General features: G+C 43.2%; 1 protein-coding gene across 1 annotated transcript in view; it reads left to right on the forward strand.

Annotated features, from left to right (window-relative positions):
- Positions 1 to 12,894, forward strand: part of HK1 (hexokinase 1) — a 112,652-nt gene that overhangs the window by 14,545 nt on the left and 85,213 nt on the right. Inside the window, exon 2 of the mRNA XM_082715231.1 lies at positions 10,494 to 10,687. The gene's annotated coding sequence lies outside the window, so the exon portion shown is untranslated. The remainder of the gene's footprint in view (positions 1 to 10,493; positions 10,688 to 12,894) is intronic.

A 12,894-nucleotide genomic window follows, 5' to 3' on the forward strand; every position in this document is an offset into this window, starting at 1 on the left:
GTGTGCTAGAAAAGAATATGTATTCTGTTGCTTTTGGATGGAATGTTCTCTATATGACTGGTAAGTCATTCTTTTTTATTCTTTTTTTTCTTTTTTGCCCTGCTGATTGGGTGCATTCCACTGCACTGTCTTTAGTTTGCTGATCCTTTCTTCTGTTTCATCTAGTCTGATGTTGAGCCCTTTTATTGAATTTTTCAGTTTAGTTGTATTCGTCAGCTCTATGATTTCTGTTTGGCATTATCATATATTTTATTTTATTTATTTTTTATTTTTTGCATTATCTTATATTTTAAATCTTCTAGTTGAAATTCTCCTTTTGTTTCTGCATTGTTTTCCTGACAGTGGCAAGCATCTTTATGACCATTTTTTTGAACTCTTTTTTTATCAGGTTAATCCCTTATCTCTGTTTCATAAAGTGCTTTTCTGGCCTTTATATTGTTATTTCATTTGGAACATATTCTTCTGTTTGTCATTTTTCTTGATTCTCTAAGTTGGTTTCTATGCACTGGATAATACAGCCACCCCTCCCAGTCTGGAAAGAGTGGCCTCAGGTAGGAGAAGAACTTTATCATTCAATCCTACCCTAGCTGTTTGTTGTCTCTCAAACCTTTGTAATTGTCCAAGTAGCTTTCTTTGTTCTTAGTGCCTCCTAGTCATTGAGAGCATGCCAAGGTATGTCAGTGTCCCAGAAGAGAGAATCTCCTTCAGCATCTAGATGGAGACTGATTAGAAGATCTCATCTCAGGCAGCAGCTTTTAAGGTGTGCAACTACACCTCTTTCATGGGAATATGGGGAGATGGGCATTTCTCTTTGTTTCCTCTGCACTGATTGCTGCGAGGATAGCCCATTAAGAACTGTTTCTGTGTTTGCTAGAGTCCTTTTGAACCTATGAATACAAGCCATTCTGGCCACCAGAGCCAGCCTATCAAGAGTTGTATCTTCTGGGCCATGGCCACAAAAGCCAGGGTGCCAGGCTTACTCACAAGTTCCTTTCATGGAGACACAAGAGACCTAAGGGAGGAGAAAGGGAGAGTGTTAACATTGTACCTGCCAGCCTCTCTTTCTCTGTAGGGGATTGCAGTTGGTCCCTAGATATGTGTTTGAATTAGTGACCCTCAGGCTGTAGTCTTAAGATCTTTAAGTAGGCCTTAGGTAGAAAAACTGGATATTTCAGTCTACTGCCTCTGCACTGTGCCCTGAGAGGATAAGCAGTTAAAAACTGTTTTGTTTGTTTGTTTGTTACAGTTCTGTGAGATCCTGGAATGTAAGGCCTACTGACCACTAGAGCCACATAATCAAGGGGTATCCTCTGGGTGTCAGTTGCAAAACCTGGGGCACCAGATCTGTGCTCAAGCTTCTTTCTGGGAGACAATGGCCACCTGGAGTGAGGCTTAGGGAGAGTGTAAAGATGGATTAATTAATTCTTAATTTAAAATACTGTGTTTTTTCAATTATAGAATATCCATGAGTTTTTCTTTTCTTTTTCTTTTCTTTTCTTTTTTTAACAATTCTTTGTGGGCATTCTTTATCTTTTTATCCATTTTGCCCATCTTTTATTTTCTTCAACATATTTATAATAGTTATTTTAAGGCCCTTGTCTACTAATTCTAATTTCAATTCTGGGTGACCTATAAGACTGTTTTTTTTTTTTTTTTAAAGATTTTATTTATTTATTTGACAGAGATCACAAGTAGGCATAGAGGCATAGAGGCAGGCAGAGAGAGAGAGGAGGAAGCAGGCTCCCTGCCAAGCAGAGAGCCCGATGCGGGACTCGATCCCAGGACCCTGAGATCATGACCTGAGCCGAAGGCAGCGGCTTAACCCACTGAGCCACCCAGGCGCCCCCCTATAAGACTGTTTTTTATTGTTTATTTTCTCTCTTGCTTATAGGTCACATTTTCTTACTTATTGGCATTACTTCTCTCTTTCTCTCTCTGTCTGTGTAATAATAGCCATAGAATCTGAGTAGATGTTGTTTTTTCCCAGAGAGAGAACAATCCTTTCTTCTCTGAGACAGCTGAAATGATAGACTCATTGCTTCAATCCAGTTTTAAATTGAGCTGGATCAGTTTACTTTTAGTTTCCAATATCTTAAGATTGATGCTTAACTTGTTTTTATTGCAGATCCTTTTTTCAGGTAGACTTCTTTTTCTCAAACATAATATTTCAGGAAATCTTCCCCTGAATTCCCATTCTAACCCCTAGACTCCTCTATTGCCCAGATTATTGGAGCACTGGCAGGTGGGGAAACTAGCTGTGTGCTTGAGCCTTCTTGAGATTCTACTTTGTCAAGCCAACCTACATGGTCATTAAAAGCTGTTTTTTTTCTCATTCTCTCTGTCAGCAGGTTTGCCTTTCTGAGAAGCCCAATTTCTATCAGTCCATGCCCAGACTCAGCAAATGCCTTCAGAAGAAAGCAGTTGCTAATCTCCATTGACCTTAGAAGAGTTCTTTCTGCCTTGGAATTTAGTTTCATCAGACTCCTTTGTATCTATAGCTTTTAATGTCTCTAAAAAGAAATGTGATTTTTTTTCAGCTACCCATTTTTTCCCTAATTGTTACAGTGAGTAGAGTCATCTGCTGCTACTTCTATAGCCAAACCAATTTCAAATATTTTGAATCCTCAGTATGATTTCTTATTTTACTCATTATTTAAAAGAACTTCTAAGTTTTTACTTTCATAAAATATGAAGTTTCAAAATTTATCGTTTTGTTAATATCTGACTTAATTGTGTATTGACCATAGGATATGGGGTCCACAAGCTTATTCAGTAAAAGGCCAGATAATAAATATTTTAGGATTTGTGAATCATATAGTCAGTACCATTGTAGCACAGAAGTCTCTATAGACAATATGTAAATGAATGGGGATGGCTATGTTCAAATAAAACTTTATTTTTAAAAGCAGGTGTCAGACTGGATTTGGCCTGCAGGCTGTAGTTTGCTAACCCCTAGTCTATATTTATGTTTTAGAAATCTATTAAAGTTTTCTTGGCAAATATTTCATGTATGCTTGAAAACAATATATAATCTCTGTTAAACAAAAAGTTCTATATACGTCTATTAGATTAAACTTGTAATTTTGTTGTTCAGCTCTTCTGTGTCTTTGTTGACTTGGCTTGTTAGCTCGACCTAACAACAGAGAGAAATATATTTAAATCTCTTCTTAAAATGCAGAATTGTTAGATGCTTCCAATAGGTCCAACAATTTTTACTTTAATTATTTAAAGGTCAATTTTTTTAAAAAAGATTATTTATTTGAAAGAGAAAGAGAGAGCACAAGCTCGGGGAGGGGCAGAGGGAGAGGGAGAAGCAAACTACCTGCTTATCAGGGAGCACAAAGCAGGGCTCGATCCCAGAACAATCATGACCTGTGCTGAAGGCAGACACCTAATGGACTGAGCCATCCAGGTGCCCCTTAAGGCCGGTTTATTAAAACTTTAGTACATTCTTCATAAGTTAAAATTTTAATATCCTTGTAATTACCCTCTTTGTCTAATGATGCCTTTCATTTTATAGTCTGTATTGTCTGATATTAATTCACCAGCTTTCTTTTGGTGACTAAGTCACCTGATAGATCTTTCTTCATTCTTTTGCAGTCAACTCTTTGGTCACACTTCAGACATACTTCTTCAAAATAGCATCTGGCAGTATTTTTGTTGTCTAGTACATTTACATTTCTATAATTATCAATATATTTGAACTTTTAAAATTATTTTTGATTTTATGTCTCTTTTAATTTATTTTGACCTATGTTTCCTTTTACATATATTTCATTTATCTCTTTTCTTCTCATTTTTGGGACAGTGGAATTAAGAGGTTGATAGGTATATCTTTTTCCAAAGAAGACAAGTATTTTAGCATATTTTTATGTACTTTGGTCTCTCCAACTCCTGCAGAAGAGAACCTAGAATATTAGTTCTGTGTTGTTATTGACAAACTTTCACTTACTTGACTACTTTCTTCAAAAGTATTTTCAAGGAGAGACTTTATGCAGCAAGTTGAGGATTTACATATTAAAAATATTTTTACTGTGCCCTTATACTTAAGTGATCATTTGACTGGGTATAAAATTCTAGATTTAAGAATCCTTTCCTTTCAATTCATTAAATTCATTGTTTTCCTAGTTCCTTTTTGTTGTTAAAAAGCCTAATGTCAATCTAGTTCTTATTCCTTTTTGGGTGATTGGTATCTCTCTAGAAGCTTTTAGACTTTTCTGTTTGTTTTGTCTATGATATTCTGGGTGGATATTTCCTTTTATCTTTTGCTTATCACTCTATGGCCTTTTCTTTTCTTTTTAATATTTATTTGTTATTTATTTGAGAGAGAGAGAAAACAAGCAAGAGAGAATCTCAAGCAGACTCCGAGTTGAGCACAGAACCTGAGGCAATGCTTGATCTCACAACACTGAGATCCTGACCGAGCCGAAACCAAGAGTCAGATGTTTAACTGACTGCACAATCCAGGTGCCCATTTATGGTCTTTTCAATCTGAGGTCCTTCATTTTTTTCCTTAATTGTAGGAAATGTATTTTTCTTTAAATATTTTCTATTTTTATTTTTCTCTTTTTCTGAAGCTCCTCTATTATACAAATATTGACACTTCTACTTCTCTCTTCCATATTGTTTAACTTTTCTACTTCTTTTTCTTTCCCCACTACTTACTAGGAGAATTCCTCAATCTAATCTTCCAACTCAGCAATTCTTTCTTCACCTGTATCCTTTCTAATAGATGTATCTATTTATTATGTTTTGCCTTTTATTTTCTAACAGTGTCTCCCAAAGAGAAAGAGGTTTTAATTTTAATGAAGTTTAGTTTAGATTATTAGTTTTTCTTTCATGTCTCAAGCTTTTGGTGACACACACACACACACACACACACACATGCACATATGTATATATGCCTAATTTTCTATTATGTTGTTTTTCAACTCTGTATTATGTTTTTCATGTATAATACCTCCAAATTTAAATAATTTCATCTTATTTCACACCATTTTTCTTTATCTCAAGTATATCTATCCTTTAAAATTTTTTATTTAAATATCTATCATCTTTATTTTATATTCTTGGTCTGCCTATTCTATATTTCTGCTTCAGATGGTATATATTGCCTGGTTTTTGATGTTGTTTTCAGGTAGTTTTTTTCCTCAGATATCTAATTAGTTGCCTGGTGAGTTTTTTCACTTAAGGGTTATCTGCCGCTCTGTCTTGGAATGTGTTCAGGGTTAGAGCCCAAGGCTAGAGCCTAGTGTGAGGCAGTCCCAGTGAATTCATGGAGATGGGAGAGGCTGAGTTCTAGGATATAGATTCCTGGGCCACCAAACCCACAGTTGAACATTTCTGTTAGCCCCAAGTATTTCCCTTGTTCAGGGTTTCAGGGATTGACCTTAATTTTTATATTTTTTTAATAAAGATTTTATTTATTTTTTTGACAGAGAGAGAGAGCATAAGCGGGTAAGCAGCAGAGGGAGGGGAAAGAAGCAGGCCCCCTGCTGAGCAAAGAACCCAATATGGGGCTCAATCCCAGGATACTGGGATCATGCAAGCCTAAGGCAGCCACTCAATGGACTGACTCCCAGGCGCCCCAGGATTGACCTTTAGTCTCTTAGGAAGAAGCAGTACTGGGAGGGAATATCTCACTGGGTTATCATCTCCCAGCCCCTGGAGATAGGTGAGTAATACCTGAGGCCATTCAAGCCTCACCTGTTTCTGTTCTGCTCTGCTCAAGCCTTCTGCCCCTATCTTACTCCATGGACCCCTGTACCAGGATCTGAGCTACTCCCACATAGAGTGAAGGAGCAGGAAGTGACTGTCTCAGGTGATATGCAGGGAGAGGCAGGAGCAGATGGCACATGACTTTTCTCTAACCCTCCCCATCTTTCACCTGCACAGTCAGACATTTCCCGTGGTGCAGCCAATACACATGGATATGGTAATTTTCATTTGCAGCAGTGGTAATACAAAGGGGATTTTACTCTACGCCTTATGCCGCACCTAACTTTTTTGGCTTAACAATACATCAAGGGTAACCATTGGGATTTATGTCATCTTTTTAATTTTTTTAAAGATTTTATTTATTTATTAGAAAGAGAGAGAGGACAAACAGGGGAGAGGGAGAAGCAGACTCCCCAATGAGCAGAGAGCCTGATGCGGAACCCGAGGCAAAGGCAGATGCCCAACAGAGTGAGCCATCCAGGCGCCCCATCTTTTTCCTTTTTCAATAGCTTCTTACAGGCCTAGATGAAATACTATTCACTAGGCATCCTGGTGCTGATAAAAACACAGTATGTCTTGGGGACACCTGGGTGGCTCAGTCAGCTGAGTGCCTGCCTTCAGCTCAGGTCATGATCCCGGGGTCCTAGGAGTCCTGCATTGGGCTCCCTGCTCAGCAGGGAGAGCAGGGAGCCCGCTTCTCCCTCTCCTTCTGCTTGCCGCTCCCCCTGCTTGCGCTCTCTCTCTTTGTCAAATAAATAAAATCTTTAACAAAAAACACTATGTTTTGTAGTCAACTGAGGGGGGCTGGGGAGGGCTGGGTGCAACAGTCAATCTGATGATGGGATGAGGCCTAAGGGGCCAGAGGAAAGGAGACTGACATTCCCCAGGGAAACTGGCAGGTTAGCTGACATCTGAGGTCAAATCCATCTTCTTGGATCCACCAGGCATTTCTTCTGATAACTAAAGCACTTACTGTAAAGCCCTCACTGCTGATACGATGGCTGCCTGGCTCGTTGTTCTTGGGTGTATGTGGGCTTCATCTGTGTTTTGCCTATGAGCTATTTGAGGACTTCATAGTTCACTCTGCTCCCAGCCCCCACCACTCACCACTCCTCTCCCTCCTGTGCCTGGTACACAGCAGACGGCACTTACTGGGTCAAACTGGGAATTCATCCCTCCCCTGAGACAACTAAACTATGCATGTGGCCAGTCTGTGTGGGCCCCAGATCCTAGTCTGTCTAGATTCCTAAGTCTGCTTGTGAGGTCGGGAGATGCTTCTGGCAGGGAGGACAGGGTGGACTGTCCTGTGTTTGAAGCTTGGGATCTGCCCTGTTGGCCAGTGTCTGGAGTTTTATACAAAGGAGAACTGAGTGGTAGATCAGCTGGGAGGTCATTGTGATATCCGTGATGCCCTGAGCCTCACGGGCACTGGAACCCTGTGGGAGCACATAGCTGGCATTTTTTGCTTGAGATAGAAAGTCTTTTGCTTCCTCTGTGAAGAGGCTTGAATGCAAAGGACTGTTGTGCTAGGATGGAGTCTTTTTCGTGGTAAAAATGAAACAGATTTGGCTCTGGTTGTTACGAGGTGGTGGGCAAATGAGCTCTGCTTCCAGCTTTTGGTGCAAAGCCGGATTAAGAGTTCGTGTTCACATTGTTGTCCGACATCACAGGAAGAATAGAGAAGCTGTGCCTGCAGCCTCAGAAGAGTGAGCTTTGATCTCGAGGTGACTCTCCAAAGACCATCCTTATGCAAGAAGTGTCAGAGACCCATTGCATTGTAAGTTTCTCTCAAGGTTTTGTTTCGGTGGATGATAAGTTCCCTATCAACACTCAAGGGCTGATCTGACATCATCTCCAGACAGTGGTGTCCCCAAGAGCCTTCCCAGGCCTGGGAGGAACTGACTGGTAGGGGGACAACTGGGCTGAGAGGCAGAGCCCTGTGTTATATTTCCTCCTGGGCCTCAGTCTGGCTCCCTCCCAGAAGCGCTAATCACCTCCCTGCCCTCTTCCCAGGCTGTGGGGAGAGAAGTTTGGAAAGAGAATGAATTTAAGTTGCTTTTTTATACTCTGCCAAATTTTGTTTTCTCTCAGCTGGGTCTTTTGTTAGCATAGTCTTCACAGTCGAACTTGCCTAGGCTTGGGTTTCTCAGTTCGAAGAAGAAATGGGTACTGCTTAGCCCCAGCTAGACTGAAACTTCATGTGCAGAATGTTTAAGTGAACATGCGAACGGACCTGTGCCTGGTTGGCTTTGATGAGGGGCCTCGGAGTGACCCAAGAAACATGTTCTGGGGACGGTTTCCTCCAGAAACTGAGACTATGAAATAGTTAATACACATAAGCATGGGCGGTTTAAATACACAGTCCAAGTCACGAATGCAGGACTTAAAAGAAAGCATATGGGAGGGGCCCAGTGAGCTGGGGAGCTTCCAAGACTCAGGCCAGAGTTAGGAGTCAGCTCCTTGTGACCTTTATTTAACATTCTTCAGAATGTGGGCCAGTCTGCTCAGCCACCCTTGAGTCGGACTGCCCAGCCAAAGGACACGTGTACTTGATGTTGCTATCCTGTTCACTCTTGCTTTAACACAAGTGTTTGTAAGTCTGGGGTTTCTCTCCTCCTCAGTCAGCCAGGGATTGTATCTTTGCTAAGAACCACCGATCAGCATGACTGTCATCCTTGGGAGGTTGTGGGGAAGGAGGAAAGGGTTTTCCGCAAGAGTCCAGAGAACTAAGGCCAACGGAAGGAAGTCAGAGGGAGGCGTATTTCGTCTCAGACACAACTTGCCAACAGTGGAAAAAACTGCTTTTAAGGGTGAGATACTGCCTACCGGGTCTATTCTGGGATGGGGCAGGGGGTGCGACATGATGGGCTAGGTTCTTTCCAGCTCTCAAACAATATGCTTTTACCTCTTGGAGCCTCATCTCCTGGGAAATTAACCTCCAATTTGCTAAAATCCTTGTATTTTGTCCCCACCTCTAATCCCATTGAACAACTGGGCCCATTTCTCTCTATGGCTACAGATTCCTTATCGACTGTTCTCTCAGAATGTCATCTGTGAATTCCTCTTTCATGTGGAGAACATGAGAGAGGGGGAAAGAATCGGATCATTCTACCTTTGATGAGTGAATGCGTTTGAGTGTAGACATAGAGAATGTGGCTCTCAACTTGAACAGGTGGCTGAATGGCCAAGAGGGCTTCTTAAACACAGACCGTTGGCTTCTTCCCCAAAGTTTTCAATTAGATAAGTCTGTGGCAGGACCTGAGAATTGTGCATTTTTAGCAAGGTCCCAGGTAATGCTGCTCCCACTGGTCCAGGGACCATACTTAGAGAACCACTGCCCTAGAGGGCAGAGACCCAGACCAGCCTCATCTCATCAAGGCCCAAAGCTGCAAGTGGTGAATTAATAAATTTTAGGGCACGTCCTCCTCCTCTACCATTTTCTCCTCCTCTTTTATTAAGGCTCCCTGTCCCTGCCTCAGGGGTTTCAAAGAAAACTCTGACCTAGACCAATGTGTCCCAGATCCAAAGTCACTTCCTCCGGGAAGCCTTCCATGAATCCCCAGGGTTAGAAACTGTGGCTTCCTGTACTTCCTTATGATTGCTACCAGACACAAGTCACAATTTATAATGGTAATTCATGCGATTTCTTAATTAACATCTCTCTCCGCAAGAGACTATCAGGAAAGGTCTTTGAAAGTAAGACTTAAGAACTGTAGGAAAGGGGGCACCTGGGTGGCTCAGTGGGTTAAGCCTCTGCCTTTGACTCAGGTCATGATCCCAGGGTCCTGGGATTGAGCCCCGCATTGGGCTCTCTGCTCAGCAGGGAAACTGCTTCCCCCCTCTCTGCCTACTTCTCTGCTTGCTTGTGATCTCTGTCAAATAAATAAATAAATAAATAAATAAATAAATAAATAAATAAATAAAATCTTTTAAAAAAAGAACCGTAGGAAAGAGGTAAAGTGGCTGGGGGTGGGGGTGCGTGTAAGAGTGGTGGGTCATCCCCAGAATTATGGAAGAGAGTGGAAGAACAGGGGCTTTTGTCCCCCAAGGAAGTCCTCCTGAATGGAAAAGGAAGGAAGGAGGTGGCATTCTCCAGGATTTTTGGCTCAGATCCACCCCAGTTCTGGCTGGCACCAACCAGACATTTGTCATCTCTAATTTTTCCATCAGCCAGAGTATTTCTTCTCTGTCCATACTGTAAAACCTGAGTTGGTTTTGCTTGCTCTAAGCCTCAGCTACTACATCCATAAAAGAGAGTTAAAGCCCCCAGGTGGGAGAGATCTGAGTTCAAACTGCAGTTCTGCTACATTTCATGTACATTACCATTGCATTTCTATGAGCACCTGACTTCACTTCTATAAGCTTCCATTTCCCTAGGCGCAGGGAAGTGGCTTCTGCTTCCTGGCATTTGGGGGAAACTTCTAAAATCAAAGCACAGTTTCTGGTGACTGTCATGAGGGTTCAGTGCCCGTGGGCCATCATTCATCACTGTCCCCACCTCTTCAACATCGCCATGATTCCTGCCCCTCACCCAAGGTTTCTATGATGTTTCTATGAGTAGGATAAAGAACTTCATAACCATAAAGCACCTCTGAATGTCTAGGACACCAAGTGTCCCAGCCCCTATCCACAAGGCCACCATACCATCTTCTTCATTAGAAACAAGGCCTGTGCCCTTCTTTCCATAGCACGCCAGTGCACACTGTCCCCTCGCCAGTCCTCTGGTGACTCTTGATGTTATGACAAATGCACCTTTTGTCTCTTTCTGTTCTCAGGACTCTCAACTAACCAACTAAAGAACTGTACCCAGAGCATTGTTCCCCGGGAAGAAAAGAGCTAAACACCCACCCACAACTGCTTTGTGCCAAGAATCTACAGTTGGGTTGCAAGTCAGCACATGTTGTCCTTTTGGAAAAATGAGAGTGAGACCAAGTAAAGAGGCAGCAGAGGGGTCTCAAGACATCCCAAGGCAAGTGGCCAAACCGTGGGGGTCTCCCTCCTCCCTGGGCTAGACTCCCCCGCCCTGGGGCCTTTTGTAGTACGCAGCTTCCTGTCCTTCTCTGTAAATAAATACTCGAGTCTCATGATCTCAAAGTGTAGCTGCTAGGGTTTAAACCCACTTATTTTACTTATTTTATTGATGAGCCCAGGGAGGGACAAACACTTTCCCAAGCTTACACAGTGATTTGTAACTAGACCAGAACATTCTGCAGCTAGGTCTTTTGATTCGAAGTATTGGGGCTAATGCTATCTACAGTGTGATTTTTTTTTTTTTTTTAAAGCAAACGCTGTGTTCATCACAGCTTGATACACTGTAAAAGGCATCCCTTTCCTGAGTACTCACTTGCTCTTCTCAACTAACCTCTGCATCTGAATGGATGCTGGGCGCCGTGGCAGGAGAGCGTCGTACAGGCGGGGTGCGTGGAAGCTGGATCCTGCCCAATGACAAAGCTTGGCTCTGCTCCTCCCCTGCTGTCTGAGGCCAGGAAGTCCCTTCCTCTTATTGAGCCTCAGTTTCTTCATCTGTAAAATAGGATAATGTGACTTAGGAGGGGTTCTTGCCCTTTAATGCCTTGAATCATTTGTAGCAGTGCCTGATAGATACCAAACACTCAAAAACGCTAGTTAGAATAACCTGTGAGTGAGTTGCTGAAGAGAAAGATGGAAAGTCCATCGATGAGGGGTGTTCAGGGTGTCTGAGAACAAGGGTAAGTGATAAAAAGAAAACAAAGCTGGAAACGAGCAAGAAATCTGGCCATCAGGAGACACAAATGAGTTACGGATTTTTCTGTTACTAAAATGCTGGCATATCCAGATCCCTAAATTTAGGTAAATGATTCAAGAAATGAAGCATCTACTTTGAAAGCATGTTATGATGCTGCCTGTGCCGCCTGCTGTGGGAAAGGCAACACTTGGTTTACACAGATGCTTTAGAATCTGAGGAGGGAGTTCTGGAGAGATAAGTGCAAGTCCCAGGGAGGAGAGTGAAGGGCTCCAAGGGTAATGGAGTGATAGGGGAATGCCAACCCCCAGCACGAAGCAGGCTGTGTATGCAGAATGGAACTGTGGAGTAGGAAGCCACGGAAGCAGGCTGTGGAAGCAGGATGGAACTGTGGAATAGGAAGCCACGGAAGCAGACGATAACATCATCTCTGTCTTTCGACAGACCCCTGGGAACTCAAGAAATTAATGCAGATAGGGAAGGTGTAGCATTTATTCTTGGCAAGGTTGCTTTGGTGATGCAGCAGTGTGTGAACCAGCTTTGGGAAGTTACCCGGGTATCAGAATGGAAGGCAAGAGTGCATGTGGGATCTGCTGATACGCCGCTTTGAGTGCTGGTGGGCAGCGTAGTTCCCACGGGCTCTCCTTGCCCAGGGCCTGGGGCTGGGGAGCACACAGTCCCTTGTACCCCAGCATTCAGGAGGCTGAGGTGTGAGGATGGGTGGGTGATGTGGCCCAGACTCTGGAGGAGAGGCTGGAGTGGGGAGAAAGAGGGCTTTGGAATCTGTGAGATCTGCACCCTGCTCGTCTCCTCTGGGTCCTGCTGGGTGATTTTGAGAAACCCAAAGCCCTTTTCTGCATGTCAACATTTTCAGCCCTACAGAGGGTCTTGCTACCTGCTTGTAATGGAGTGACAGGATCACATGAGAGGATGTGTAAGAAGCATGAGGCGGTTAGTGCTCCCTGAATGTAACTCGTTCTCCTTGCAGCATTATTAATGGTTATTAATGGTTATTGGGCAACAAGGTTTCTTCCAGCTTCCATTCAGGCCATGCTGATGGTTCCCTTGAGGGAGTCACAGAGCTGTATGTGACCCTCACCACAGCCTCACCACAGCCAAGAGGCTGACAGGAGAGCAGTTGCCATCTGGTGGCACACAGAGGCTTGGCAAAGTTTAGCACTGTCCCTGAGACCACTGGGCAGCAGGTGGTGGACCCCGGGCCAGAGCTGGCTCCTGGCTCCAGTTCAGGGCAGCTCCGCTGGAGCCTACTCCTGAGAGGTGGAGACCAGCTCCGTGGGGCTCAGTTACTGGCTACTACATACAAAGCACCCCATAAAAAAACTCGAGTGACCTCCAAGATCAAGCTCAAGATGCCGTTTCAGCCGTTTGGGCTGTGCTCAGCTGGGTGTTCCAATCAAAGAAGCCCTCCGCTTGTGTGTGTCCTGCTCGAGCCT

This window comes from Mustela nivalis (assembly GCF_964662115.1).
Source record: "Mustela nivalis genome assembly, chromosome: 2".
Classification (NCBI taxonomy): domain Eukaryota; kingdom Metazoa; phylum Chordata; class Mammalia; order Carnivora; family Mustelidae; genus Mustela; species Mustela nivalis.